We start from the raw sequence: 22,745 nt of genomic DNA on the forward strand, positions 1-22,745 counted from the left end.
TCACTTTTCTCTCATGAAGCAAAGGGTAAATATTATATGTAAAAGAGAGAAGGAAAGACAGTCACTCACCTAACTGCGACCTACATAGCATGCATGCAACAAAAATGAAAGACAATTCAAGTACTAATGCACACACTCCAACCAATAATGTCCGTCACAGCCGAGGGCTTACAAATAATATGGGAATAGTGAGGTTCAGGTGAGAAAAGGCAAAACAAGTTATGGTAGTGTGGAGGTAAAAGCGCCAAGCTAGTTCCTAACAGGACCAAATAAGACCATCCGAATCTCAACTGACTGAAAAACTAAGTACAAGTGCCCTTCATTTGGCACACAGCTCACTAAACTCAAACACAATCTCCTCAAAAATATGGAATAAGAATGGAGGAGTTAGACGGTCACAAACTTCCCTTTTTTAACACCGTCTAAATGAATCATATGAAATAAATCAAACCTTTTTTTTTTCTTTTCTATCACTGTACACGTGAATGCTTTGTTTTTTTTTCATTTTCTTTCTTTCACGTTTTTTTTTCTTTTTCAATTCTCTTTTCTTTCTTTTTCACCCTCACTAGTAGAAAAACATTAATTTGCGGCTCTCTATTTGAGGCGTTTTTACCAAACAGCAGCAAATAGAGAATACGATTTACTTTAATTTTTTCTTCTATATATAACTATTTGAGGCGTTTTAAGAAAAAACGCCGTAATTACCACATAAGAGGCGTTTTATTTGGAAAACGCAGCAAAAGAAATTTCAGAAAAAAAAACAAAAATCAAAATATACACACAACAATACACAACTACTCTTACCTTATAACTTACCTGACACACTATTCAGCGACAAGTCCACAACCAATTTGCAGGAACAAAAATACCTTACTCTCCCATCAATCAAGCTTATTCATCGCCGTCGCTGATGATGTGACCATAATTAGCGCACATTTAGTCCCCGAATTAGCCTTGTTCCCATGCTTTTTAGTGCATATTTGGGTCATTTATTGTCTTTAGTTTTTTGTTTTGCGTATTCTTTGAGGTTTTGTGTCCTTGGTAGGAAAGGAGTGCAAACCTTGCATTTTCATGGCAAAATGATACTAAATTGATTGAATCCAATGACCAAGCATCAAGGAGAGACAAGATTAGAAGGCCTTTGTACATATTATAGTAGTTGGGCAATGATGAGGAAAGATCCTTGCATCCCCAAGGAAATCCCCAAGGATTTTATGAAGAAAAGGGAAGAAAAGAAGAAGAAACACGGCTGAGCAGCAATCCGTGCGGATTGACCTGAAGACGCCCGTCCCCAGGACCACAATCCGTGCGTCTTCAATCAAAGACGCCCGGGCAGCAGCAACTAGAAGACGCCCGTCTTCTCCCAAAGACGCCCGGGCAGAGACTCATGAATCCGGCCGTCCCGTGCCTAAGACGCACGGATTCCAAGACAGCGCAAATTCGTTTCTTCAAACTTCAAGAAAGATGCCCTTCCTTCAGAAAATACCGGCGTTTCCCTATGTAGGGACTTAATCGTCATTTAAGCCCTTAGTTAACCCTAATGCATCTACCTAATTTCCACTATAAATACCCCATTAGTCTAATTAGAAGAGCATGTTCTTCTTATCAATTCTTAGAGTAGTTAATATCAATCAAATCTTTCTTTAGTTTTGTAATCAACAATTAATCAAGTTTTAATACAAGTTTTATTTCCTTAATCTCTCTTTTGTTCATCCTTTATTTTGGGTAATTGAAGATTATTTAGGTTATTATTGGGAGACTGACAACCTCTCAATCAAGCATCAAGTACTTCTATTATTCTTTGCTTTATTATTGGAATCATTAGTAGGTATAATTCTCTTAATCCCTTTTTAATTATTGCTAATTGCTTTCATTTGTTCATCATGTTTCACTTTAATGGTATGATTGACAACCTTGCTAGCATGTTCAACATGATAATGAGTGAGTAGTTCCATAGCTAGGGTTAATGGGTAATTAGGGGAAACCAACATGGGGAATGATTCATGCTTAAATTAATATGCTTTCATGGTTTATTTGCTTGCTTGTTTTGATCTCAACTCATGCACATGTTATGTTTGATGAAATGCGAGCCTATGAATCCTTGCATTTTTTACCCATCACCTATCTTTTCAATGAGACTTGTAAGACATAAACCAACTAGAGTCTCATTAGACCATGCATGTTGTTGAGTAGGGAAGACTAAGTCGACTTGTAGGTGTTCACTACAAAAAGAATTAAAACAGGCGACTGATTTTGGCGACTGAAATCAGTCGCCAAAATCAATTTGGCGATTGAAATCAGTCGCCAAACGTCAGTCGCGGACCTTAGTCGCCTTTTCTATATTTGGCGACTAAAGTCGGTCGCCAAATTTGGCGACTGAAAAATCAGTCGCCAAATGACTAAAATGGCGATTGATATGGTAGTCGCCAATTTGGCGACTGATTTGAGGTAGTCGCCAAATTGGCGACTGAAGTTCAGTCGCCAAATTGGCGACTGAAGTTCAGTCGCCAAATTTGGTTTCAGTCGCCAAATTTGGGTGACGTAGCCAGTTTGGCTTAGGAACTTTGGCGACTGAATAAGAGCTTTGGCGACTGAAATTCAGTCGCCAATTTGGCGACTAAATTTCAGTCGCCAAATCCCTTTTCAGTCGCCAAAGCCACTGTATGTTTTGGTGGTTTTTTTCGTTTTCATTGCTAGCCAAATATTTACAACCTGCATACAAACCGATGTTCCACAACGCCATACATCCCAAATTTCAACACACACAACACCATACATTTCAACCCAACACCTCCCATTTTCTCAAACTTCATTTCATATATTGAAAATGAAAGTTTTACAAGCTAAGCTATTCTAATGTTCAAGTCTAAAGTTCAAGTTTTACAAGCTTACATGCTAAAATCATCTTACTTGGAAGCCAACACCGGCTCCACTCCCCCCATGTGGACTATGCGGATCATTTGGATCGCAGTTGGATCTAGGTCCGGGGTTACAACCTTGCCACCAATTCTCAAATATTTCCATTCTTTCCTTCATTTGACGGAATTCTTCATCACGTTTGGCAAGTTCTTCATCACGTTTGGCATCACGTTCATCACGCTCTCTTATTTGACTTTGAAGTTGACTAATAATTCCCGGTTGATACGTGTTGCTGGGAATTGTTGAAGTCGATCTTCTACGCGTTTTCTCATAGAAAGTCGGTGTTGAACTTCCGGTACCATACACGTGCCCTTTCTTGAAGCCATCCACCAACTCATACCATATGTCATTATCAGGTTTTTCTGGATTAGCGGCTTTTTCTTGTTCAAATGCTTCCTACAATATTAAACAAATGGTTGTAAGTTAATATGGTAACCACCTTATATACGACATTTTAAAAGAGAATAAATTAACAAAAATTAAGTGTTAGGGAAAACTTACATATAATTGCTTGTCTTTTGGCTTAGTCCAAGTTCTAACCCCTTTGTGGTCAACCCTGGAATGCGTGTCCATAAACAGTTCCGGTACCGTCGCAATCGGCTTTGACTTCTTCTTTCCTTTCTGAATGAAAAAAAAAAACATACATGTTAGAAAATCAACAAAAAATCTAACATAAAATAAACATGTTGCATTGAAAACAAAAAAAAGTGTGAAATAATAGACAAACTTACACCCAATACTTTATCCCAGAACGATCGTGAACCCGCGTAATGAGTAGGCTCGATCACGCCGTCTTCCTTTCCTCCTCTTTTGTTGAGGGATGCTTGCTTAGACTTCTTCTGAAAAGCTTCACTTTTGGTATGATTTATTAAGCTTTCATACTTGTCACCTGCAATTATACATATGAAATCATAATTAATAAGTTACTGATATTATTTATAATATAAGAGAGTATATGCTAATTAATACAAATAACAAAACAAGTTAATTAAATACCTTTCATGTGCTCTGGTTCCTTCGGGCGCCTGATCGTCTTCCAGATCACGTCCCGATATCGTCGAGTACCGACGTCATCGTACCTGTTACGGACATTCTGTTCTTGAGACGGTGACCAAGCAAATGATAGCTACAAAAAAAAAGCGACAAAATTTCATATTAGTATAAAATAAAAGTATAACCTTGGTTCTTAAAAAATTTATCAAAATTAATTATTTGGTTTCTAAAACAAAGAATTACGGAAAATGTATACCCGAAAGTTATTGAACCACGCCTCTTTTTGTGCATTAGAAGCTTGTGTCCACGATGTTGGAATTGGACCCACGAAATTAGTCTTCGTGCTTTTTGTGACACCTCGTACTACGCAATCGTCCATAAACCTGCATTTATTTTGAACATGTAAAATTAGAAACAATTATTATTTTACAAAAAAAAAAGAAATAAAAATAGTAGACTAATAAAGAATAAAACTTACCATAATCCCGCCGGCTCAAGAATCATCTGATGATCCGAAGTGTACCGTATCGGCACCCGTACTGGCTCGTCGGCAGCGTCAGTCTCCTCACCGTTACCGTCACCGTCTGTCTGCATCGCATCCTCCTGCTGTAACACCCCCATACTCCAAGTGCCTTACCAGGACCACTCAGGTATAAGGATACTACCATCTCGGTTACCCGAGGCAATGATAATCATAAGACAATAAAGAAACATATTTAAATAGTAAATATAATTTAAGTGATTACATATCTCAAACCAAAACTGTCAAAGGAATTACAAAGTACTCAATCCGTCTACTGATAAAACTATCAAGCTACTAGACATCGTCTGACACAGCGGAAGACTTCTAACTGCAACGTGATGACTCATCCCGGCTATCCCGTACGCATCATATCATACCTGCTCAATAACTGCTCACCACCCCCGAATGGATCACCACAGTTTTTAAAACATTTAAACGGGTCGTACTATTTACACAAGTTATATATCAACAAGATAAAGAACCAACACAGCTCAAGCAATCATACACAATCGGCACTCCACTCCATCTCCGTCACCGATCGTCCACCGGATACGCCCGCTGGGGGACCGTAGCCGTTCCCACCTAAGCCCCGCTCATCATACCGAGCGATAACCCTGTCCCATTAATGTGCACATCCCCTCCCGTGGCGGGTTCCACGGAGGGCAAAACTAGGGCGTGAAGCCACTCCCGCAAGTGACTCCACTCAGCCGAGAACGCATCTCGAGAACCACAGACAAACAATCACAATCACAATATCAACAACCGCCTGAATCAATCAACAATGTATAAGCACAACCGTCTGAATTAATCAATCACACTAATTACAGCACAATCACCACACATTATGTAAGTAATACTGAGTAGGGAAACCCTACCTGGAACAGCAACACAATCAGACGGTCTCAACCGCTGTATCAAAATTCCTCTCCTACGAATCCTCCTCCTAACATATAATCATGCAATTGCTACCAATCAAGAAACATAACAAAAACCCCCAATCCCAAAATTAGGGTTTAACGAAACTTAACGAAATACTATAAAATTGGTATGTAGATCTTACCCTCGACACAAGGATTACAAAGGTATAAAGAACGATGGAATCCGACCTCTCGAGCTCCGGGATTTGTCAGTAACACGGATGAATGCGAAGAACGTGACTTGAATCTCTTTTCAATGTGATTAGGTTTGTAAAAGTGTGTTGTAAAGATGACGGAAAGATTTATATATATTAATCCGTGTTATTAACAAAACCCGACAAAACATCACCCGTAAACCGGCTACTCGATCGAGTAACTGACATACTCGATCGAGTGTCGGCTACTCTATCGAGTACCTAAGGCTACTCGATAGAGTACCCGGCTACTCTATCGAGTACCTAAGACTACTTGATAGAGTACCCTACAGGTCAGAAAATATTTTAAAAAAAGCAAAACACCCTTACTCGACAGAGTAAGGCCTACTCGATAGAGTACCCAGAGACTCATAAAACCGTAGTATTACAGTCTTCCCTCCTTAAAAAGAACTTCGTCCCCGAAGTTCAACCCATACATAAAAACAAACATACTAACTCGGTCAAGACGCAACAAAGCTACTAAGAACTCAAAACAAAACCCCAACTTACAAAATATGAAACCATGAACTCTTAACACCAACTCTACCAACTATTCCTACCTCCACACCTCGCTCACGATGTCGTATCAACTACATCATAAACTCTCCCGACACTAACTCCATACATAACCAACTACATAAACATCAAACGGAATGTTACATTCTACCACCCTTAAAAGGAACTTCGTCCTCGAAGTTTACTCACACTCATAACCTCATCATCCAACTGTCAACACTATCGAAGTATTCTCGCATTCCTAACATCGAACTACTATAAGCACGTCCATGACCTTTTAACACTATCAACCACAATATATACAAAACCATACCTTATGCTACACCAACACTCTACTTCCAGATATACTACCATATGTACAACCATCAAAATCTCTTTTATCGCATCCTACTCCTCTTAAGATAAATGTTACGTCCTCGTAACTCACTAATACTAAATCCTAGATATATCTTTCCATTTTCTCATCACCACCGCATGTCAAAGATAATCACCTATAACCTAAACACTCGCCATGCACATATCCAAGGCTTTCTTACTTAAACATTTTTCATACCTCAACTCATACGGCACACCACCTAATCTATACCATAAAACGCGTGGCAAAAACACAATACTAACTCTCCATTCTTACTGCAAAACAACATACCTCTCTATGTAAGGCACCTATCTCCCAAAAGCATAACTCACGATCTACACTCGTTACGTACACTCACACTAGATCCTCAAGTTCTTTTCTTTATTATCGCAAAACTCATACAAAACTTAACATGACACTAATTCCCCACACCCTACACTCACTGTCCCAAAATCTGATTATGAACCACCTGCAGCGTCCAGATCAGTACAACTCATGTTCCACCAATCACTTACCATGATTATGTCTAAAGCCTCATCTTAATACAAGATCAAAAATCAGAACAACTTCTCGACAACTGTGTCCCATCAACAGAATGTCACTATACCATGACAACAACGAAAACATATACAACTCTCTTCCATATCATACTCTACCCTCATACCAAAACTTAACTGGTAAGAAACATCAAAATCATTTATGCATCTCAAGTTATAACAGTTTAAAGACAACTTTGCTGTAATCAGACGACAAAACTATTTGATTTTTACTTCCAAACAACTTAGACAACAACCAAGCAAACAAAACCAATCCAAAACTCATAAAACCCGTATTCCTAGTCATATGTTACTATCTTCAAAAGCCAAGCAACAAATAACTCGATGCACATATATCATTCAACTTACCAATCACATATTACCCACAAGTTTTTATTATATAACTTTACGTAAACAAAATTACAATTATATGACATCAAGTATCATATTCACATGTTACTAACATAACAAAATTATAACATCTCTTCCATCACAACATGCTTAAAAAAAAAGTGATTAGGTTTGTAAAAGTGTGTTGTAAAGATGACGGAAAGATTTATATATATTAATCCGTGTTATTAACAACACCCGACAAAACATCACCCGTAAACCGGCTACTCGATCGAGTAACTGACATACTCGATCGAGTGTCGGCTACTCTATCGAGTACCTAAGGCTACTCGATAGAGTACCCGGCTACTCTATCGAGTACCTAAGGCTACTTGATAGAGTACCCTACAGGTCAGAAAATATTTTAAAAAAAGCAAAACACCCTTACTCGACAGAGTAAGGCCTACTTGATAGAGTACCCAGAGACTCATAAAACCGTAGTATTACACCTGCACAAACTCCTCCTCCTGCTCCGCACGCGTACTCTGTCCAGAACCTGAGCCGCCTCCACGCTTCCTACCTCGACCTGCTCCAGCCATCTGCAGTAATACAAATAAAAATTAACACAAATAATGATAAATGAAAATTATACAGACTTCTAAATTTTAATAATTTACTCTTGAGGAATACAAAATTATACCAATTTAATCATCTTCATCTCCAAACCCCTCGTCCTCATCCTCATCCTCATCCTCATCATCGTCATCATCATCATCATCATCATCATAATCATCTTCCTCTCCAAACCCCTCGTCCTTCCTCGTCCTTTTCTCCTCCTCCCTTGTGTAGACCACCCAGATAGCATACCATAGGCGGGAAAATCATTTATTGTCCACAAAAGGGAAGCTTTAAGTTGGAAATTTTGTTTTTTAGACACATCATAAATTTCCACCCAACTTCCCACAAATATTTCAACTCCTCCACCAATGGTTGTAAATAAACATCCAAATTACGTTTCGGGCTTTTTGGTCCGGGAACAATAAGTGACAAGAAGATAAATGGTCTTTTCGTACATAACCAAGGTGGTAAATTGTATGGTGTGACCATAACGGGCAAACAAGAATACTTCCTCCCAAAATTACCGAAAGGATCAAATCCATCTGTACACAAGCCAAGTCGTACATTGCGGGGTTCCTTGGCAAAATCAGGATACATCTGATCAAATCGTTTCCATTCTTCCCCATCACTAGGATGACTCATCTTCCCCAGAGCACGTGGGTTTTCTTTGTGCCATCTCATTTGTTCGGCAATGTTTTTGGTGGCATAGATTCTTTGAAGTCTTGGTGCGAGAGGAAAGTAAAACAATTGGTTACATGCTATTGGTTTCTTACTCTTTTTGGCCCTGTTCCTACCGTTGCCTTTTTTCAACACCAAAACTGTATCTCCTTCACTAGTCTCATATCTATCCGCCCCACAATCTTTACATTTGTCAAGCAAAGCATCATCTTTCCAAAATAGCATACATCCTTCAGGACATGCATCAATCTTTTCATGCGGTAACTGAAGACCTTTAACTACTTTTTTGGTAGTATAGAAACTTCGGGTCATGATATTATCATCGGGGAAAGATTCCTCAAGGAACGAGGCAATGCCATCAACAACAACAAATGGCATATTAAACTCACATTTCAAGGTAATTAGCCTAGAAGCGGCTTGTAACAATGTCATTCTGCTTCCTTCATACAAGGGTTTTTCTGAGGCTTTTAACATGTCAAGGAAGGCTTTTGCTTGTGGGTGTGGCGGTTGTTCTTCAGAAATGGTTGTATGGTCATCACTATTAAAAATAGTGGAAGCCATAGCATCAACAGCCATCTCTCTATATGGGTTCTCATCATTTTGTATTTGTTGGGTGTGAGCTTGTTCATGAATTGGAGAATATGCTTCTCCATGTGAAATCCAATTGTAATAATTTGGCTTAAACCCGTTTATAATGAGATGTTCTTCTACTACAATGTCAAGCTGGTATTTCAGCTTTTTGCATTTGGCACAAGGACACCTAAGTTTTTTGTCTACCAAGTCATATTCATCCTGATGTTTAGCAAATTCAATAAACTCGCTAACACCCTTTATAAATCTAGCGGTAGGACGTCTTTTCTTATTGGAATGGTCTAATCTTCCTTCATACATCCATGAACGTTCCAATCTCTTCATTTTAATCTAAAGAAGACCCCACAATAATTTAAACATTTTTAGAAAATAACAATAATATTGCATACAAAATTTAAACATTATACTCCACATTATACAATAAACATATGAAAACAATATATAAATATTGTCAATAAGTAATCCATCTTCGAATGGGGTCCTTATCACTCCAACCTAAACCCGTCAATATACGTTTCAAGTCACTAGCAAACACACTTGTAATTTATTAATGAGGAAAAAATTGGCAAAGACAATTCCCTTGAGTTCTCCAAATACACATCTATGTAGAATAACTAATTACTCCACATATACATGTATTCGGAGAACATTAAAGGAATCGCCACCAAACTCATTCCTCATTAATAAATCACAAGTACGTGTTTACTACCTAAATGACTTGAACGTACAAAGACACGATCCCAAAATGGGGACTATTCAAGAATTACTCCTAATGAGTAATTCTTGAACGGGTACTAAGTCAACATCAAATCAAACAACAACACAATCAAGTACTAAATTAATTAAGTCAATCAATAGCCCAATTTAACCACATAATAAAGGCTTCTATCCTAAAGTCCGTAACATAATTTGAACTAAAATTAGTTAATTTAAAAGGTAACTGGTAAGAGGAGGTTACCTAATCAAGTAAAAGCAAAAATGAAAAGAAAACAAGAAGCAACAGCTACCGCGTACGGTGGTGCCTAGCAGCGCGGTGACAACCCTGAAAAGAGAAAAGAAAAACAAAAATAACAAGGTTATTCTACCTCAATTCATCAATAACATGAATTATCAAACTAAATTTATCAAAATCAAGTCCTAAAGAAGGTTCCACTTAGCTAATAACTAATTTCTCTTAATCCAAAAGACGGTTCCACTTAGCTAATTCCATTAATGCAAAAGACGGTTTCACTTAGCTTAATATTAATAATAATACGACGATTTCACTTAACTTAGTAATAATAATAATAATATTATTAATTAAGACGGTTCCACTTAGCTTAATACTAATGATAATGAGACGGTATCACTTAGCTACCCAACACCATACACCACCCACGACCCACCCACCCACGGCCACCCCACTACCCACCCACCCACGGCCCACCACAGCCCACCCCCGACCAACCCCACCCACGGCCGACCCCCGCGCCCCCATAACCCTAAACCTAAAGACAAACCTCATAATCATTCCCTTTTAATTCAAACACAAATTAAACTAAATCTAACTACAAATTAATCTAACATACAAACTACAAATAAATCTAACAAACTAACCACAAATTAATCAAAATAACTACAAATTAATCTAACAAATTAAACTATATAAACTGAAATTAAACAAAAAAACTAACCTAATTGAAGAGGGTGGATGTGGCGGTGGAAATGGCGGTGGAGATGGCGGTGGAAGGGTGGTTGTGTGGTGTTGTTCGTTGGTGTCGTCGCCGCTTTTCAATCGCTCGTCCCTTTTTTTTTCGCAAAGAGTAAAGTAGGAGAGAGGAGCGCTGGTTTGTATGAAAAAAATTTGGCGACTGATTTTTTTAATTTGGCGACTGAAAATCAGTCGCCAAATTTGGCGACTACCCTTATTTCAGTCGCCAAATTAAACAAATCAGACGCCAATTTGATTCCCTTTTTAAAAAGACAGCCTGGTTTCCATTAAAACATTTGGCGACTTAAATTCATTTTGGCGACCGAATTTCAGTCGCCAATTTGGCGACTACCCAAAAATCAGTCGCCAAATTTAAAATATCGGTCGCCAAGTTTGATTCCCTTTTTAAAAAAGACAGTCGCCAGATTGGCGACTGATTTCAGTCGCCAATTTTAAAATCAGTCGCCAATTTGGCGACTAAATATATCAGTCGCCAAATTCCGGCCACCTGTTTTAGTTTTTCTTGTAGTGGTTGTACAATCTAATCGATTCGGCTTCGGGACCCAAACTTTCCTAGGATTGTAAGATATAATCCAACTCAATCCATCACAACAATAATTGCTTGCTTATAATTTGAGAACATGTTTGTATGATCAATTCCCATGAATCCCCTATGACCCCATGACACCCTAGTGCTTTTTATCAATTGTTTACAACCCTTTCAATTCATCTTGCTTATTTACTTTCATTGCTATTTAGTTTAGTGACCTTCTACATCAACCCAAATTATGACACCCCTAAGACACTACTAGTCTCAATAGAAATATCATCTCAATTCCCGTCCCTTGGGATCCGACCTTTACTTGGCTCTTTACTAATTGTAGAGTTGTTTTTGAAGTTATAAATTGTGTTTTGGTCTAGGTGCTTCCAACGACAATTGTTCCGAAAAATAGAATATAGCATCCGAATACCCAACCAAAAATGGCGCCGTTGCCGGGGACGATGTTATCTTGATTTAGATTTTCTTATGTTGTTATTAGTTGTGTCTTTCTTTGCCTTGAGGAAGTAAAACTCCTCAAGGTTTGTTCTAATTGTTTTCGAGTTGTTTGTTATTTTGCATGTCTAGAAGGTCACAAGGTGATTTGTTACCTTTTGATCGTGAAATTGAAAGAACTTTGACAACCAATAGAAGACTTTCTAGGAGAAATTTGAGAGGTATTAGTGAGGTTGTAGATATTCAACCAACTATTGAGTTCATCAACCCTTTTGCAAGAGAAGGCGAGGAGAACCCAACACAAAATCAACCCACAATGCCTAAGTTTTCATCAGATTCCGTACCCACCGAGGAGAACCTACCCAATGGTACTCCCACACCACAACATCTAACCGGAAATTTCATTGCCAAATCCGCATTTATTCAATTAGTCGAAAGGAGCCAATTTGAGGGGATGCCTAGTGAAGACCCTCACTCTCATATGGAGACCTTTTGTGACTATTGTGATGCGATTTCTCAAACCGGTGTAACTCAAGACCAAATTCGATGGGTCTTATTTCCTTTTTCTCTAATTGGCACCGCAAAACAATGGTTGAAGGGCCTTGATAAGGTCACTCTCGGAATTGATTCTTGGAAGACGTTGGCTCTAGCTTTCTACAAAAAATTCTACCCACCGGAAAAGACTAACATGCTAAGATCTCAAATTACGGGTTTTAAGCAAAGAGATGAAGAATCTTTGTATGAAGCTTGGGAGCGGTTCAAGGGAATTTGTCGCTCGTGTCCTCACCTTGGACTTAGCGAGTGGTTCTTGGTACAACAATTTTGGAACGGTCTATATGAAGATTCAAGGAACATTCTCAACATGGGATCAAATGGAATGTTCACCGAAGTTGATGACAATCAAACTGGGAACAAAATTGAGGAAATGGCGGTCCATAACTCACAATATAGTAGACCTCGCAAGTCTACTAGAGGAGGAAAGCATGAAGTGGACTCCGTTACTCAATTGGGTGCTCAACTTAGTGCTCACATTGATACAATCAATTTGAAGTTTGAAAAAGCTATGGCTAGACTTGAAGAAGCCTCAAAATCACCAAAGCATCAAGTTAATGCCATTACGGCATCCTCATCAATCCCAAGTGGAATATGTGAGAATTGTGGAACTTTGTGACATGACTCAAGTGAATGTAGGGGAACAAATGAACAAGTGAATGCTTTCCAAGCATACAAGAGTGGTACCCCTTATTCCAACTATTACAATGAAAACACCAAATTCCATCCAAATCTCTCATACAAAAGCCAAAATGTTCAAAACCCTCAAACAACATACACCCCACCTCTCATGAGAAACCAAAATCAAAGACCCTTTTACAACCAAAACAAAGGTTACCAAAATCAAAATCCATACAATCAACAAAATGACCAAGGTTTTGATGTTCAAAAAGCGGTCCTTCAAATGCAAAAGAATCAACAAGAATTTTTCACTCGAATGCAAAAAGATAGTCAAGCAAAGCAAACCACCATCAACAACATCCTAGCTCACACCAAAATGTTGGAAACCCTATTGAGTCAACTAGCATCTTCAAGCTCACAACGACAAAAGGAGCAATTACCACCTCAAAGTAATCCCCCAAGAAATGAAACGGTTAGTGCTATTCACTTGAGAAGTGGTACAAGGTATGAAGCACCGAAGAAGCAAGTTGAGGATGAAGTTGTGGAAGCTAGTGATAAGGATGAAATTGTGCAAAACTTCAAAGATGGAGAATCATCAAAAGAAGAAATTTCAAAGAAAAATGAAGACAAGGTCAAGGAGAAGGAGCCTATTGTGATTAGACTTCCTTTTCCAAGTCGTCAAGCCAAGCCCAAATTTGATGACCAACTTGGAAAGTTTATGGAAATTGTGAAGAATTTGGAAGTCTCAATTCCTTTCACGGAATTAATCAATCACGTGCCAGCCTATGCGAAATACATGAAATACATCCTCACAAAGAAGAAGTCGATCCGGAAGCTTGAGACTATCGCCTTCACTAAGGTAAGTAGTGCAATACTTCAAGGGAGTTCACCTCCAAAACTCAAGGATCCGGGAAGCTTCTCAATACCGTGTACCATTGGCGACACCACGATCAAAAAAGCCTTATGTGATCTAGGGGCTAGTGTGAGTGTTATGTCGTACTCGGTGAGTAAAAGGTTGGGGATGGGAGAGCTTAAATGCACCAATATCACAATCCAAATGGCCGATAGATCGACGAAGACACCATTAGGGATATGGGAAGATGTTCCCGTGCGAATTGGGAAATTTTTCATCCCGGTGGACTTTGTCATTATTGATATGGAAGAAGATTCAAACATTGCAATCATTCTAGGAAGACCTTTCTTACACACCGCGGGTGCGGTGATTGATGTGAAACATGGAGAGCTCACTCTAGAAGTGGGAGATGAGAGTATAACTTTCAATCTTGACAATACTATGAGAGCTCCCCGTTTACATGAACCATGTTTTATGATCGATCATTATAGCCGGAAGGATGATAGGAAGAAGTCGGAACTCCAATGGAAGAAGAAAATTGAAGATGCTCCATTCAAAGAGCAAGTGAATTGTAACAAAGAGAGCTTGCAAAGCTCACCAAAGTCAAGCAAAGAAGAAGATGGCCTCATTGGCCAAAACAAGATAATGGGAGAGTTGTCTCTATCAACTCAAGAGATCTTTAGTGATCAAGTAGATGAAGTTTGTGGTCTTTGGGACGATGACTTTGAAGGGATTTTCAATCCCTACATTGGTAATGCTATCGATCAAGACCGACAACAAGAGCAAAGATCTATTGAAGAACTTTATCACGACAATGAACAAGCTTTTGATTACTTTTTCAAGGTGTTGAGCAACATCAACAACATCTTGGACATGCCCCCTTGACATCTCATCAAGAATGAGAGTTTGGTGGAGTCTTCCCTAAACCACCATTTGTAAATATTTCTAACTCCCTAACTCGCATTTTAATTCTTAATTTGCATTTTTGTCATTTTTGGATTTTTATACCTTGATCAAGATAATTATCATGTTTGAGAGAAGTGAGGGAGGGACTAATAATTTCAATTGATGTGTAGTGCTTTAGCTTAGTGTGGGGATAGTAATTGCCTAGGCTATTCATGTCTTAGTAGTGCCCCCACAATGAAGAACACGAGATTTTGAAGAATGAAAAATGACAAGGGATATGCAAGGTACACGGATGGAACTGAATCCGGGTAAAAAGGGGTAGAATCCGAGCGGTTTCAAGAGAATCCGCCCGTCTTCAGACAATCCGGGCATAATGGGCGGAAGACGCCCGTCCGTCTGAGCTGAATTTTTGAAATTTTGTGACTGTTAACGAAACCGGGCGTCTTGTAGTAGAATCCGCCCGTCTTCATAAAGACGCCCGTCCTGAAAGGAAGACGCCCGTCTTTTGGCTGAGAAAAAACGAGAAAAATCCCTGGAAAGGAATCTGCCCGTCTTCTCTGAAAGACGCCCGTCCCGTGTTTTCAAATCCGCCCGTCTTTGCTAGAATCCGCCCGGCTTTAGGCAAGAATTTCCCAACCCAGAACAAGCAGAATCCGGTCGTCCCGAAGGAAAGCCGCCCGTCTTCCCCCCTGCATTTCAAATTTTTCGGGTTTATTATAAACCCCATCCCACATTCATTTCCTCATTCCTTCATTCAAAACACTACCCATAAACCCCATAACTCCAAAACCCTCATCCTCTGCATCACAAAAACAAGATTCCTCAACAACATCCACCAAAATCAAATCAAAACATCCTTTTAACAACAAATTAATCACTCCTCTTTCAACAAAAATCAAAACCAAGCACAAAATCTTCAACCTTTGAGTCAATTTTTGATTTCATAAAGGCAAAGCCTTTCATCTTTAAATCGATTTGGGTGCACTAGAAATTGAAGATTTTTCACTCTTTTCTTGGTTTATTCATCAATGGCAAAGACAATGGGAGCAACAAAAGCAACAAAGGCAAAGGCACCAAAGGCAAGACAAAAGAGTCTTCAAGCAAAGAAAGAATTGGCTATGGTGGTAGCTATCCCAAACTTGGAGGTGCAACAACAACAACCTCCCATGGAAGCAACAACATCTACCACTCCGGAAATTGCTCAACTTTCGAATTATCCGGAGGTAATTTTCATTTCCAAATCCCATAGGGACACTTTTGCCAAGTTTGCTAGTAAATCATTTCTATCCACCAAGTTTATTTGTGAAGATGCCTTAGATAAGTTGGGTGTCCTTGAGCAAACTAGAGCCTTCTTTAAAGCCATGGGGTTGGAGAAATTGTTTACAACAAAAGAATTGACATACCCCTCCCTTACCTTAGAATTTTTGAGTTCTTTGAAAGTTAACAAGGTTGAGACTATGGAAACCATCGAGTTTCGCCTAGCTAATGTTAGTAGGCGCATCTCCTTTGAGGAAATGGGTAAAGCTTTGGGTCTAAGTGATTCACCGAGTTATTTCAAGAATGTTGGCAAATATAAACCCGACCCTCTTTGGGAGGCGATTTCCGGAAGGAAATTCGAGAGCTTTCAAGCTAGTCGCGCTCTATTAGTCCACCATCTGGGCATTAGAGTGTGGCACAAGGTTGTAGGGAACACCATCATTGCAAGAAAAGACACCAACCATTTCACCAAACTCGATTTTTTTCTTCTTGAGTCGGCCTTGAACATTGGAAGGGAATTCACCAAGCCTTTCAACTCTCTAAGACTTTTGGTGGATAGATGGCTAAATGTTGATTGTGGGAAGCAAGGCACTATCGTCATTGTGAATGGAGGTCTAGTCACTCTTTTTGCTAAATACTTTGATCCGAACTTCAACAAGGATAGCAAGTATGAGGCAAAGAAGGGTGGTCATCTCATTGATATTGATACTATGATAAACAAGTACAAGTGGGTCTCTCATAACCCTCTTGACACCAAGTATGGGTGGCTCACTAGTGAGGCTAGATCTTTTACTTTGCCTTCGAAGATTTGTCGTTTAAGTGTCCACCGGACCAACTATCTCCTTCCCCTTTCAAAAGAGGCCGAGTACATCATCAAACAACAAAAGGGTCAAATTGAAATGCCCTCCTCTTCCATTGTCACACCACCCTATCCTTTCAAGTACCAAGAGTTCAAGCCCGAAGGTGTTGAAGCAAGCAAAGATTATGTGACTCTTCTTATGCAAGAGATGCACAAGCAAGCCTTTAAGGACCGGGAAGATGCTTACTTAGCCCAATATCCACCCCTCCTTCACTTAGCTAGGCAAGGACTACTTAACCCTTCATGTCCTTTGCCTAGTTGGGCGGATAGGGAAGTCTTCTTTCCGAGTGCATCTAGGGGTATTCCGGGTGATGATGAGGTTGTTGGTGATGCGGTTGATGCGGTTGTTGATAATAACATTGATGAAGAGGCTAGTGAAGAAGAAGAAGAGTATGATGAACAAAGTGAACAAGAAAGTGAAGAGGGAAGTGGTGATGAGTCCACTTCTAGTGAGGAAAATGATGATAGTGATGATATGATGGAAGATTAGCAAACTATGGAGGCTCCTACCCTCTTGAGGTTTGTCTACTTCTCTCTTTGTTGTATTTTATTAATCTTGATCATTGTTGGAGTAGTCCTAGCACCATAGAGGACTAACACCTCGGCCCCATTGAGGTGTTCTCATTGTATTGTTCCCAATTTTAAAAATCCAAAATGACAAAATTAGTTTCATGCATTGCATAGTGTGTGCATGAACTACACCCAACCTTAGGACATTAGCAATAATGTCTAACTCGGTTTGGGGAAGTACATACATATACAACGGGAGGTAATCTAAATTATCCTCTCCGTCATAAACAAAAACCATGCATCATGTAGTGTAGATTAGTGTAGCTTGCATTTAATGTAGAAATCATGCATCATGTTTGCATAATTTCCCATCATTTTGGCCATTGAGGACATTGCCCATATTAGTGTGGGGATGGGGAATTCTAACCTAACTTTTATTCAAAAATCCAAAAAAATTGAAAATTTTTGAAAAACCATAAAAATTTGAAAATTGAAAAACCAAAAACAAAGTTCTTCTCCTTTGTAGTGTAGTCCTGTATATATTATTGTATATATTGTGTTTGTTCTATCCTTGTTCACATTGATCGACTACGCCACATCCGAGACATGAGGATATTGAAGACCGCATGGTATGATCTTTCCAATCTCCTTTTTCCTCTTTATGTTAATGACTATGTGGCTTTATTTTGATTGATACGGTATAACAATGTGAACTTAGGACTTGCATTTAGTTTATATGTCATATTAGTTGGTAGAATCACTTGCATTAGGATGTATATAATAGTTGCATCATGGCATTTAGTTGCATTTAGATGAAATATTTTGAAAAGTGCCTAATTGAGAACTTTGACAAGAGCAACTAAGCCATTACAAATACTTTTTCAACTTAAGACTTGGCCTACTAGAATGGTTGTAAAACACCCTAGATAGTGTCATACTAGTGTCTTATGACCCATGACCCAAGGCTTAGTCAAGGGTTTGCATGTGAGTCACCTATCCAACCCCGTGATGCGATGTGGACTTGGTTAACTTGTCTAGGTGACCTTGATTGACCTTGTGGTACGGCAACCCAAAAATACTTTCTATCAATAAGTTTGAAGTGCTCATTTTAAAGATTTTGTATGTGGAAACGTTTTATTGCCAAGGAAACCTCAAATGTTATGAAATGTTGAAATATTGAGAATTTTAGTTGTTTTGATGGAGGCGTACCACTTCGATGTGCTTTGGAGAGGGATCCATTGAATTGGGTCCCCACACGGTTGTGAATTCAACCGCCCAGAGATAGAGTGACTATCACCCCGAAAAGCTATTGTCTAGAAGTTAACCGGTTGCCTAATAAGCGATTGGCGAAAGCAAAGGACATTAGCACGGAAGGGACAAACCCCATCTCTAATTTTTGAAATGTGAAAGTTGAATGAGGTCAAATTTTGAATACTAGTCATATCCACCCTTGTTTATAACGATTTGAGCATTTTATTCCCAAAAAGCCTTTTTGTCAAGCCACTTTGTCGAGCTTGGGACGATCCATGACCTTTACTTTTGTAGAGAACTCGAGACTTGTCATGTCATATTCTACTAGCATCATGGGGATCATCATTCCATAACCATCCGATCACTCTTGACGAAAGTATTTGGAAATTGAGGACGAAAGTAGTCTAGTTTAACACCATTTGGAGGTGATTTATTGCCATCCTCTTAGCCTTAGTAATTTGTTGAACTAGTATTTGTGACGGAATATATGCTCTTAAATTTGTTCTCTTTTAGTTGCCTCCGCCACTTGATGAGGAAGTGGCTATTCCTTTTGTAGATGCATCAATTATTTGATTTTGTGTGCTTAATGTTTGGATGTGTCGCCATTTTGGCAAGACCCACCTTGCCTTGCAAGAAGGCATCCTACCTCATGGTTGTCTTGTTGTGAGTTGAAGGGGCGGAGTGAGACCCGCTAATTGTCTCATGTCGGCTATGTTATTAGGTTATTTTAAATAATGGTCCTAGTCTTTGTCACCTCTTTACTCGGGACGAGCAAAGGTTCGGTTTGGGGATATTTGATGTGACCATAATTAGCGCACATTTAGTCCTCGAATTAGCCTTGTTCCCATGCTTTTTAGTGCATATTTGGGTCATTTATTGTCTTTAGTTCTTTGTTTTGCGTATTCTTTGAGGTTTTGTATCCTTGGTAGGAAAGGAGTGCAAACCTTGCATTTTCATGGCAAAATGAGACTAAATTGATTGAATCCAATGACCAAGCATCAAGGAGAGACAAGATTAGAAGGCCTTTGTACATATTATAGTAGTTGGGCAATGATGAGGAAAGATCCTTGCATTCCCAAGGAAATCCCCAAGGATTTTATGAAGAAAAGGGAAGAAAAGAAGAAGAAACACGGCTGAGCAGCAATCCGTGCGGATTGACCTGAAGACGCCCGTCCCCAGGACCACAATCCGTGCGTCTTCCATCAAAGACGCCCGGGCAGCAGCAACCAGAAGACGCATGTCTTCTCCCAAAGACGCCCGGGCAGAGACTCATGAATCCGGCCGTCCCGTGCCTAAGACGCACGGATTCCAAGACAGCGCAAATTCGTTTCTTCAAACTTCAAGAAAGATGCCCTTCCTTCAGAAAATACCAGAGTTTCCCTAAGTAGGGACTTAATCGTCATTTAAGCCCTTAGTTAACCCTAATGCATGCACCTAATTTCCACTATAAATACCCCATTAGTCTAATTAGAAAAGCATGTTCTTCTTATCAATTCTTAGAGTAGTTAATATCAATCAAATCTCTCTTTAGTTTTGTAATCAACAATTAATCAAGTTTTAATACAAGTTTTATTTCCTTAATCTCTCTTTTGTTCATCCTTTATTTTGGGTAATTGAAGATTATTTGGGTTATTATTGGGTGATTGACAACCTCTCAATCAAGCATCAAGTAATTCTATTATTCTTTGCTTTATTATTGGAATCATTAGTAGGTATAATTCTCTTAATCCCTTTTTAATTATTTCTAATTGCTTTCATTTGTTCATCATGTTTCACTTTGTTGGTATGATTGACAACCTTGCTAGCATGTTCAACATGATAATGAGTGAGTAGTTCCATAGCTAGGGTTAATGGGTAATTAGGGGAAACCAACATGGGGAATGATTCATGCTTAAATTAATATGCTTTCATGGTTTATTTGCTTGCTTATTTTGATCTCAACTCATGCACATGTTATGTTTGATGAAATGCGAGCCTATGAATCCTTGCATTTTTTACCCATCACCTATCTTTTCAATGAGACTTGTAAGACATAAACCAACTCGAGTCTCATTAGACCATGCATGTTGTTGAGTAGGGAAGACTAAGTCGACTTGTAGGTGTTGTACAATCTAATCGATTCGGCTCCGGGACCCAAACTTTCCTAGGATTGTAAGATAGAACCCAACTCAATCCATCACAACAATAATTGCTTGCTTATAATTTGAGAACATGTTTGTATGATCAATTCCCATGAATCCCCTATTACCGCATGACACCCTAGTGCTTTTTATCAATTGTTTACAACCCTTTCAATTTATCTTGCTTATTTACTTTCATTGCTATTTAGTTTAGTGACCTTCTACATCAACCCAAATTGTGACACCCCTAAGACACCACTAGTCTCAATAGAAATCTCATCTCAATTCCCGTCCCTTGGGATCCGACCTTTACTTGCCTCTTTACTAATTGTAGAGTTGTTTGTGAAGTTATAAATTGTGTTTTGGTCTAGGTGCTTCCACCGACAATTGTTCCGAAAAATAGAATATAGCATCCGAATACCCGACCAGCTGACACTCGCACCATTCTCGTTCAAGCATCGTTGTGGCTCAATCGTAAAATCGTTCAAGTGCCATCATCGCTTCCTTTCCTCCCCCGATTCTCCATTTGTGAGAGGTAATTTCTCTAATTATATATGAATTTTGTTCTATACTAATTTTTGTTAATTTTTTGTAATTATTGTTGTCTGATTATGGGTACAGTAAAAGATTTAAATTTGTGCTCATAAACTAGGGTTAAACTATGTAATTTATAGTTTAGGGTTTGTAGGAATTTGGGATTTGGGGTCAAAATTCGAATTAGAAGTCGATAAATGTGGCGTGAATTCAGATCCTTTGCCTATTGATTGCGAGAAACTATTCCGGTCATGCTGTCTGTCACAATCACAAATTTATCCGCGTCCTTTTTATTGTCATTTGTACTGTTTTAACAAGGACTATTGTTAGTTAAATAGGATTATTGCCTCGCTTTTGTGCTAACTTTGACTGGGTAGTTTTTAGAAACGAATCTAAAATGAAATTTGTATTTCATATGTTACTTAATTAGGGTTTACGATTGAATTGGGGATTTTTTTCTATAGTAATCAAACTCTAGGCGATTCATTGTATAATTAGGTTTACATGATTCATTTATTTCATTCTATCATGTGAGAGGACGATAATGTGTGACAAGTATTGATTTTAAGCATAATGGAGCTTCATGAAAACATGTAGTTTTGTGAAATTGATGATTTTGTGTAATTAGATTTTTCGTCATAATTAGTTTACATGATTGATTTTGTTGATGATTTCCATGTCGAGCCCCCTTCTCCTGAATCCAACCATGATGCCAAAAAAGAAGTTAGTTCTTATATGTTTTATTTAACTTGTAAGCTAAATATACTCAAGTATACAAGTTAGGACTATTAAGAAATTGTCATACTCTGAAAAATTGTAGGATTAGTTAACAGTACAAGCAAGCAAATTGGTATATTCTCCCTTTTTTTGTGAAACTAACCATTGATGATGTCATATTTTGCCAAGTTGTGACGAACATTTGATGTTACACTTTATTATAATAATAAAGGAAATGCGGCTTCTGAAATCAGTAGTGTATTAGTTATCTATTGAACTATTTACGTTTTTGATATTGTATTCTCTTAAAGTTATAATTTCGAGAAGCAAATATTGTCATGCTGTTCACTTGACATGTACATGGTTGCATTCCTAGCTTGTTCCTGGTCGGGTTTACTATTTTTCGGTTACTTGTCGTTAGGAGCACCTAGACCAAAACACAATTTATAAATTCACAAACAACTCTACAATTAGTAAAGAGGCAAGTAAAGGTCGGATCCCAAGGGACGGGAATTGAGATGAGATTTCTATTGCAACTAGCGGTGTCTTAAGGGTGTCACAATTGGGTTTTGATGTAAAAGATCACTAAACTAAATATCAATGAAAGTAAACAAGTAAGATGAATTAAAAGAGATGTAAACAATTGATAAAAGGTACTAGGGTGTCATGAGGTCATAGGGGATTCATGGAAATTGGTCATACAAACATATT

The 22,745-nt window shown here is 38.6% G+C and overlaps 2 long non-coding RNA genes and 1 other non-coding gene across 4 annotated transcripts in view; 1 reads left to right on the forward strand and 2 right to left on the reverse strand.

The window, feature by feature from the left end:
* The first annotated feature begins 833 nt into the window (after positions 1-833).
* Positions 834-22,745, forward strand: part of LOC141621755 (uncharacterized) — a 45,442-nt gene continuing 23,530 nt past the window's right edge. For both annotated transcript variants that reach the window (XR_012532643.1, XR_012532644.1), the window contains exons 1-2: positions 834-906; positions 21,213-21,318. This is a non-coding gene — a long non-coding RNA (uncharacterized LOC141621755). The remainder of the gene's footprint in view (positions 907-21,212; positions 21,319-22,745) is intronic.
* Positions 7,799-10,937, reverse strand: LOC141621754 (uncharacterized). Its single transcript, XR_012532642.1, has 3 exons — positions 10,844-10,937; positions 10,129-10,212; positions 7,799-7,882 (listed from the first exon to the last, which is right to left on the reverse strand). It is a non-coding gene; the product is annotated as an uncharacterized LOC141621754 (long non-coding RNA).
* Positions 12,543-12,649, reverse strand: LOC141624505 (small nucleolar RNA R71). The gene has a single exon (XR_012534311.1). It is a non-coding gene; the product is annotated as a small nucleolar RNA R71 (small nucleolar RNA).

This window comes from Silene latifolia, chromosome X, assembly GCF_048544455.1.
Source record: "Silene latifolia isolate original U9 population chromosome X, ASM4854445v1, whole genome shotgun sequence".
NCBI classification, from domain to species: Eukaryota; Viridiplantae; Streptophyta; class Magnoliopsida; order Caryophyllales; family Caryophyllaceae; genus Silene; species Silene latifolia.